We start from the raw sequence: 8,919 nt of genomic DNA on the forward strand, positions 1-8,919 counted from the left end.
AATACTAAGTTAGTATATTTTATTCTCATATTTATGACGTTCTTAAATTTTAGATAACTAAATTGTAATTTAGTAATACATATCCCTAAGTTTCTCAGTCTGTTTTTAAAGAAACTTAATAGCTATGTCTCTTGTAAGGACATCACTTCCTCCGTCGTCCAGCAATTTCACCGAATTCTCTATTTTATTTAAATTCTCCTTTCGCCACACTGTGGCTAACTGTATATATTTATTCCGCTCCCTCAGAGCTGCAATTTCATGTATTTATTATTTCATTACCTATTTCTATTGACTTGTAATTCAAGTATTTGTGCGTGTGTAAAAACACACATATTTTGGCGGTTAGTTCAAGCCGAATTGGCATCTGCGCGCATGCTACCTTTCCGTCTGCACCCTGTATTATATTTCCACGTATGTTTGAATAAACTGTCAGTTGTCGTTGGTGAAGCTTGTCTCACTGTCCTTACAACTGGTGACCCCGGAGTTGAAGTAGCATCAGCGGTTTTGGCTTTACCATTAACGAAGTTATTACAGCCGTGCTACCTTCTTTTACTCTGTTACCTTAGGCGTGAGCTTCGGCCTTTGGTGCTCCCACACCTCGGTGCATGTAAGGCAGTAGGATGAGCTTAACCGACATATCAACTTCCCACCTCTTCGCTGACTCGTCGACTGAACACAATGGCGGATTCAACCCGCCCATCACGCCCAACGGCCTCGTCCCCACACCCAAAGTCAAACTGCCGCCGTTTTCTCAACACAACACCGCTTCCTGGTTCCTGAGAGCGGACGTACTCTTCCGAGTCGCTAGGCTCAGCAACTCCAGCGCCAAGGCCGACATCGTTCTCACCTCCATCCCAGAGGAGGTATTCGACAAGATTTCCCCATGGCTCGACGCCCAGGCTGGCCAAGTTTCCTACGACGACCTGAGAACGAAACTCATCGGTATCTACTCACTCTCTGTTTCAGCAAGGGCACAGAAAGTCCTGGACCTCGCCGGCAAACCCATGGGTGACACCTCTCCTGTCGAGGCATGAGACGAGTTAACTGGCCTGCTAATGCTCCCCGAAACCGACAGCAACAGCTGACGGTGAGAGATTAGCCTATCTCGTGAGATTTTCCTTCAACGCCTACCGCAGGACGTAAGGGCCCAATTGACGGACGCCGACACACTTACGATGAACGAACTCCTGTCGAAGGCTCAGAAGCTCAACGAGGCCTCCAAAGCATCTCGCCTCGGGGCATCATCAGTATTTTCTTCGTTCTCCTCCTTCAGCTGCTCTTCCATAGACTCTTCAGCAACGGCTCCTGACGACGACGACGAGATCAACGTTCTAGCAAGAAGTAAACCACCGCAACCGACACGTCCGAACCCTAGGCCTAACCCAGCATGGTGCTTCTACCACCAACAGTTCGGCAGCGACGCCAAGAAATGTAGAGCACCGTGCAACTTCCCTAGAAGATGACGCCAGAAGAGACCACCTACCACCATCGCAGCTACAGGAAACCAAAACAAGAATGGTTTCTATATCCTCGACACCATCTCCAACCGTAGACTCATGGTCGACACCGGCGCTATGCAGTCAACGTTCCCGCCATCACAAGCCAACCTCTACCGTGGTCCCAGCAAAGACGCCCCCTCACTCGTCGCCGCCAACGGATCTCCCATACGGTGTTATGGGACCAGGACCCTCAGGATACCTATCATGTGCCGTTCGTATTCCTGGCCCTTCGCCATCGCTGACATCAGTCGCCCCCTCCTCGGTGCAGATTTCCTTGCTCACAACGGACTACTTGTTGACGTTGCTGGGAAACGCCTCATCGACACAGGAACCTGCCAGTTCCGCGCCCTAAGAGCCGGCCCTGCCACAATATCCGTATCCGCTGTAACGACGCAGCCCTACGCCGACCTCCTGCAAGAATTTCCTGACGTTTTCAAGCCCGAGCTCCGACACTCACCGGGATCCCCCTCCAAGCACGGGATCTACCACCACATCACGACAACTGGACCTCCTACTCACGCCAAATTCCGCCGCCTCCCGCCCCAGAAGCTGAAGGACGCCAAACGCGCCTTTGAGGACATGGAACGCATGGGTATCTGTAAGAAAGCATTGAGCCCCTGGGCATCTCCCCTACACATGGTAAAGAAGCCTGACGGGCCCTGGAGACCTTGCGGCAACTACAGGTGCCTCAACCTCATCACAACGCCCGCCCACTACCCCCTGCCCAACATGGAAGACCTGACGAATGCGTTGCATGGCGCGAAATACTTCACCAAGATGGACCTTCTCAAGTCTTACTTCCAGGTCCCCGTATTTCCGGAGGACATTCCGAAAACTGCCATTGTGACACCGTTCGGATATTGTACCTTCGCAAACTCAACCTTCGGTCTACGCAATGTGGGGGCGACCTTCCAACGACTAATGGATAGCATCCTGGGCGACCTACCATTCTGCGTCTGCTACGTCGACAACATCCTGATATTCTCAAAGACCAAGGAGGAACACCAGAGGCACGTCCGCGCCGTCCTCAAACCCCTACCTACCTTGGTTTCAGTCTAGTAAGAAAGGCCTACATATTCAAAGCTGTGTTTTTCAGACTCAGCATAGCTCCAAGGATTTTAACGAAACTAGTTGAGACCATTGTTCAATAACTCAGGAACAAAGGTCTTCAGGTGATGGTATACCTCGACGACTGGTTAGGTTAGGCTGCAAAGAAGTCGGAATGTCTTCTAACAGCTCTGGAAGTTATGGAATTTCTATGATCCCTGGGCTTCCAAATCAGCCTCTCCAGTTCGAGGATTCCAGTGGCTAGGCCTGCACTGGAACCTGGTGGCACTAATCCTCTCTCTACCTAAGGGCAAGAGGAAGGAAATGGCAAGTTCAGTCAGGCGTTTACTTCAGTCAAAGACAATCACCAGACGTCATCAGGAAAGAATCTTGGGATCGCTACAATTTGCAGCAGTTAAAATCCGATCATAAAAGCAAGACTCAAGGATGCCAACAGAGTCTGGAGAAGAAAGGCATCAAATGCTCGGAGAGTTCTTTGCCATAACACCCCAGCTTTACTGTGCAAGCAGCTGAAGTCGTGGTCCACATCCAAGAGCTTGTCGACACACATTCCTCTTCAGTTTCCTCCTCCTTCAGTGACAATTCACATGGATGCCTCGGAGCACGGTTGGGAAGGTCATGCTTACTAAGAATATACAGGGCCCAGTGGTCGGCCACATTTCAAAAATTCCATATCAACATTCTGGAAGCCAAGGTAGTGTTCTTTCTCTAAAGAGACTGAAACCAAAGTAAAAATCACACATCAAATTAGTTCTCGACAGCAAGACAATAGTCCACTGCATCAACAGACAGGGTTCGAGAGCTCAACAGATCAACCACGTAATTTTGGCCATTCTCACTTTGTCAGAGTGGAGAAATTGGCATCTCACAGCAGTTCACTTAGAAGGGGTTCGGAATGGGACGGCGGACGTCCTGTCAAGATTCAAGCCCTGGAAACAGAATGATCCCTGGACACAAAATCATTCTGTTGCATTCTGGAGCAAGTTGCAGAACTGCAAGTAAATTTCTTTGGGATGACCTTCAACAAGAAGCTTCCACGGTATGTAGCACCAAATTTAGATCCAGAAGCAGTGGGGATAGGTGCGATGTCACTGTATTAGAACTGGTGGACTCACATTTATCTTTTTCTACCGTTCAACCTCCCTCTGAAAGACCTGAACAAACTACAGACCTTTAAGGGGACAACTGCAGTAGTAGCCCCAAATTGGCCCAAGACCAGTTGGTACCCTCTTGTTCTGGAACTCAAACCTCACCAGATCCCTCTGCCGACACCAATGCTGTCCAAGGATGTTCAACAATGACTTTCGTCACTTCCTCCTAAATAATGAAAAACCTTCAGTACATGATTTTCTCGCTCTAGCTGCTAAAAGAAAATTCGGAGTTTCGATGGAAAGAATTGATTTCATAGAATACAAGTTCGCTACTACAAAAAGGCAATACTTGTCTTCTTGGGAAAAGTGTGTGGAGTTTGTTAAGGATCATAAGCCTTCTTTGATTACAATGGACTTCTGTATATCATACTTTATTTCACTACACGAACAAGGTTTGGCCTCTACAACAATTTCCTCATGTAAATCTGCTCTAACCAGACCTATTGCTTATGCTTTTAATATAGAACTCAACAGCGAACTGTTCAATAAGATCCCGAAGGCTTGTGCTAAATTGAAACCAAATGCTCCTCCCAAATCCATCTCCTTTTCGTTGAACAAGGTCTTGCACTTAACCTCCTGAATAGATAACTGCTCTGCTTTTTTGAGGGATCTCACTAAAAAATCAATCTTTTCACTTGCTATGGCTTCTGGTAGTAGAGTCAGCAAGGGATGAAGGTCACATCGAATTCTCGGAATTGGGAGAAGTTAATCTTTACCCAGATCCTGTATTCCTGGCTAAAAATGAACTCCCCATAAAACATTGGGGCCCTGGAAGATCGTTCCACTGAAGGACCCTTCTCTGTGCCCTGTGGAATGCCTTAAAGCTTACCTGTCAAAGAGAGAGGCCTTTAAAGATGGACTCCTTTTTAAAAAGGGAAACAACAGGATCTAATCTCTCTTCGAAACAGCTAAGGTCCAAGCTCACCTATTTTATCAGTAGGGCTGACACAGATAGAATGCCATCGGGTCATGACCCTAGAAAAGTAGCCTCTTCCTTAAACTTTTTTCCAATATATGTCCTTTGAAGGCTTACAAGCTTACATGGAATGCAAATCTTCAAGAGTGTTTTTAAAACATTACTTGCAACAATTGGAAGAGATTAAACACTTTGTGGTGGCAGCTGGTAGTGCTATTAAACGAGCTTCTTAGTGTTATGAATGGATTCTTATAGACTGTATATTTTGGGACTTTTACAGCCCACATAGTGCAGGTTGAATAATCTTCAAATTTGCAGGGTGTGATAAACTATGTGTATAGTGAAGAGTCAAAAGTGATATTATTTACTTTATCATATGGAATGATGTTATTATGTTATTCTACTAGATGTTTCTGAGGTAAACATCTCTTGTTTTCAACAGTAAACAAATTTAAATATTGTTACACCAATTCTTATTACATTTATATGCTATTTATATGCTTTTCTAAATAATAAAAGATCATAGTTCTTTTTGCATTTCCTTTATATGGACCTACTGGATCTAAATAAAAAGTAGCGTATCTCTATTCTTAATCCACTTTTTACTAACTTTTGCTTGGTCAGTTTGTTTCACACAAAGTTACTTTCTCACAGTGAGTGGGACTGAGATAATAACTTTTAGGTTCCGATACAGTTGACAAAAACTTGCATAGTCCACTCATAGCCTTGGACTGTTGTCTCAAACAGCTATATTTGGAAGTGTAAACAAATGATCGTAAGACATCATTCATAGATGGATTTTCATTCTTCTATAACTTGTGAAGTGACTAAGAGCACATATGGGTTGAAAATCTAAATTGCCGCAACTGAGAATGTTAATTCTCGGGTACACTTCCATCAGGACGACAAGGCTCGAGCCCAAAAAAGGGATTTTGACATAGGAAAAAAATCTATTTTTGGGTGAGATAGCCATGTCGTCCTGATGGACCCGCCCGTCACTGTTCATCCCTTCCCCATTCTCAGTGTGAGGCCACGCACCATACGATGGCTGCTGCTGGAGTGGCGAGCCAGCGAACATGTTTACAGTAACACACTGGGATCGGAGTGGTAACAGCTCTCCCACGTATCCAATCCTATCCCATATCCTTCAACACAAGCTAAACTCTATTAGGAGAAAGATAGCCATGGTTGTTTTAAACACGTCTATTCGGGGAAGGATAGCCGGGTTGTTCTAAACATGTCCCTGTCAGAACCCTGTGATACCTCTACAGGTATATCACTCACATAAAATATCCCAAGTAGAAAGCTGCCTAGAGAAACTTCCATACGGACGACATGGCTATCTCACCACAAAAATAGATTTTTCCTATGTCAAAATTCCTTTAATAGGATCAGTGTCTTCAATCATCATGCCATGTGATCTTGAGTATCTGACTTAGCATTGATCAAAACAGATTGCCTCCCACATCTACTGGTATCCTTACTTTAATTAAACTAACTTTTTTGTATAAATTTACTCATCCTGTAAAAGTTATGATTATCAATCTTCTCAGATGTCATAATCCATGCTAGAGCCTTGGGGGGTTCTTACTTCTAGAAGTCTATGCTCTATTACTTTTTTGAGCTCGAGCCATCTCGTCCTGATGTAATTTTCTCTTGGGATATTTCTGCAAGTGATATATCAGAGAAATTTACCTGTAGAGGTTACTACCCCCAGAGCGAATATCCCAAAACATATTGTGTATGTAACAGGAACATGTGTGAATACAACCACGGCTGTCCTTCAACTAATCAAGTTAACCTTATCTCGAAGAATATAGGATGGGATAGGTAACATGGGAGAGCCGTTACAACTCAGATACCAGTGTGTTAATGTAAATACGTATGCTGGTGGCCATTCCTTTTTGCAGCGCCATCTTCCATAGAGCTTCTGAGAGTTTCTGCTTTGTTTTTTGCAAAGATTTTGTGGTTTTTCATCATGGATGCTTCTACTTCTGCTTCTCCGCTTCAGTTGAGTACTTGGTGGTTTGTTTTGGTTGAAAATTTGTTTCTCTCCCTTTTATTTTTCGCGATGCATACGTCTTTTGAGTCATGTTGTCATGATGGATTGATCGATTGATTGATTTAAAGTTTTCTGGCATCCTGACATCTAAGGTCATTGACGCCGATAGTATTTATTTTGTATAAAAAATAATAGAATATTCAATTAAAACCATAAAAGTTAAGATGTCATTATAAAAGTTAAATAGTTTTCAGATGACCTGCTTCTGAAATAAATCTAAAAATGCCGCTCGCATAGTAAGACACATCATGTCCAGAATCTTGGCAAGGATGAACCTGCCATCCTCACCTCGAGCCTCAAACAGATATCTATTTCTTAAGTTATTATAATAGGGGCATTCGGTCAACAAATGCCTCACTATTAAAGGTACCAAACAGTCGTTGCAATACAGTTTGTGTTGGCCCTTCAGAAGAAACTTGTGTGTCAATCGAGTGTGACCAATGCGGAGATGACAAAGAGACATCTCCCACTTTCGGGGCATCATGTTATACCTTCAAGGAGATAGGACATTTGTTACTACTCTCATCTTATTGCCATCTAGACTATCCCAGTGCTTTTGCCAATTATTAGAAACCAATTTTTTATGTTAGGTAGGAAATCATTACAGGGAATGGGATATCTTCTTGGTAGCAACTCGGATGCAGCATTCTTCGCCAGTAGATCTGCCTTATTCCCAGACACACCTACATATTCTGGAACCCAACAAAATCGAAACATTATACCTCTCCAACCAATAATAAAAAGCCACTCTAAAATCTTTAAAACTAGAGGGTTACTAGAATTAATAACTTCTAAAGCTTGGATACTCCTTACATCACTTTTTTCTCAATAGCAGTTATTATGCCATACAGTTCGGCAGTAAATATGGAAGCTGTTAGAGGAAGTGCACCTCTACAATTAAAACCATTACTATGTACTCCAAATCCAATGCCAGCATTAGATTTGGAGCCATCAGTATAAATAAAAGTCGATCCCCTATGTTCTGCAACATGTTCCATAAAAAGATACCTGGACTCTAAGTCAGTCATATTCTTCTTAACTCCATTAAAGTATTTACAAAAAGATACCTCTGGTAATTTCCATGGAAGCATTGATGATACCTTAAATTGAAGCCCCTTACTTTTAATTATCTCAAGACTGTTTAATAATTGTTTCACCCAAAAGCCATAAGGTTGAGGAGATTCTGGGTGCAACTCAAAGTATGTTGAGTGCCTTACAAGGCTTGTAGTCTGAAAGCCTAAAGAGTTAGGAAATCTTTGCAACCTAAACCAATACCAAACAATAAAAGACTTTCGGTAAAGGTCTAGAGGTAATTCTCCAGCATCAACAAGGAGACTTGTGATAGGCGAAGGTCTAAACGCTCCTGTGGACAGTCTAATACCAGCATGATGTATTGAATCTAACATCTTTAATCGGCTTGGGGCGGACGAGGAGTATATTTCACATCCATAACTAATTTTGGAAAAAATCAAGGCCTTTTATAATTTTAAAATAGTATTGCGGTTTGCTGCCCCATGATGTATGGGACAATACCTTTAAAAGATTCAGAGCTTCCAGACATTTAGCTTTTAAAGCTTTTAAGTGAGACACCCATGTAAGCCTACAATCAAATATCAAACCTAAAAATTTAGCTTCACTTACACATGGGATCTGTCGACCTTTAATTTATATATCCAGGTCTGGATGTACTCCCCGGATTTGACAGAAATGGAAAATAGTAGTTTTACTTGTCGAGAACTTTAATCCATTCATATCAGCCCACTGGATAATTTTGTCAATTGAGAGTTGTAGTTTCCTCTCAACCATTGCCATTCTATCTCCAGCAAATGATATGGAGAGATCATCCACAAATAATGTTGAGAGAAATTCCCGGGGAATGACTGAGGATATCCCATTAATTGCTAGTGCAAACAGGGTTACACTCAGCACACTACCCTGAGGAACTCTTTCCTGGCATTTACTCTCAGAGTTTCCCAGACTCTCACTTGAAAAACTCTATGTAAAAGAAATGACTGAATCAATAGGGTTAGCTCTCCTCTTAATTCCATTTCATGAATGGCTTTAAATATACCATATCTCCATGTAGTATCATATGCCTTTTCAACGTAAAAAAAAAGACTGTCACATGGTGTTGTTTGGAAGCAAATGTTTCACAAATAAGAGGACTCAAGTCGTATCAACAGATGAGTCGTTGAGTGCATTATTCTGAATCCACACAGAATA

The sequence above is a fragment of the Palaemon carinicauda genome, chromosome 32 (genome assembly GCF_036898095.1).
Source record: "Palaemon carinicauda isolate YSFRI2023 chromosome 32, ASM3689809v2, whole genome shotgun sequence".
Taxonomy (NCBI): domain Eukaryota; kingdom Metazoa; phylum Arthropoda; class Malacostraca; order Decapoda; family Palaemonidae; genus Palaemon; species Palaemon carinicauda.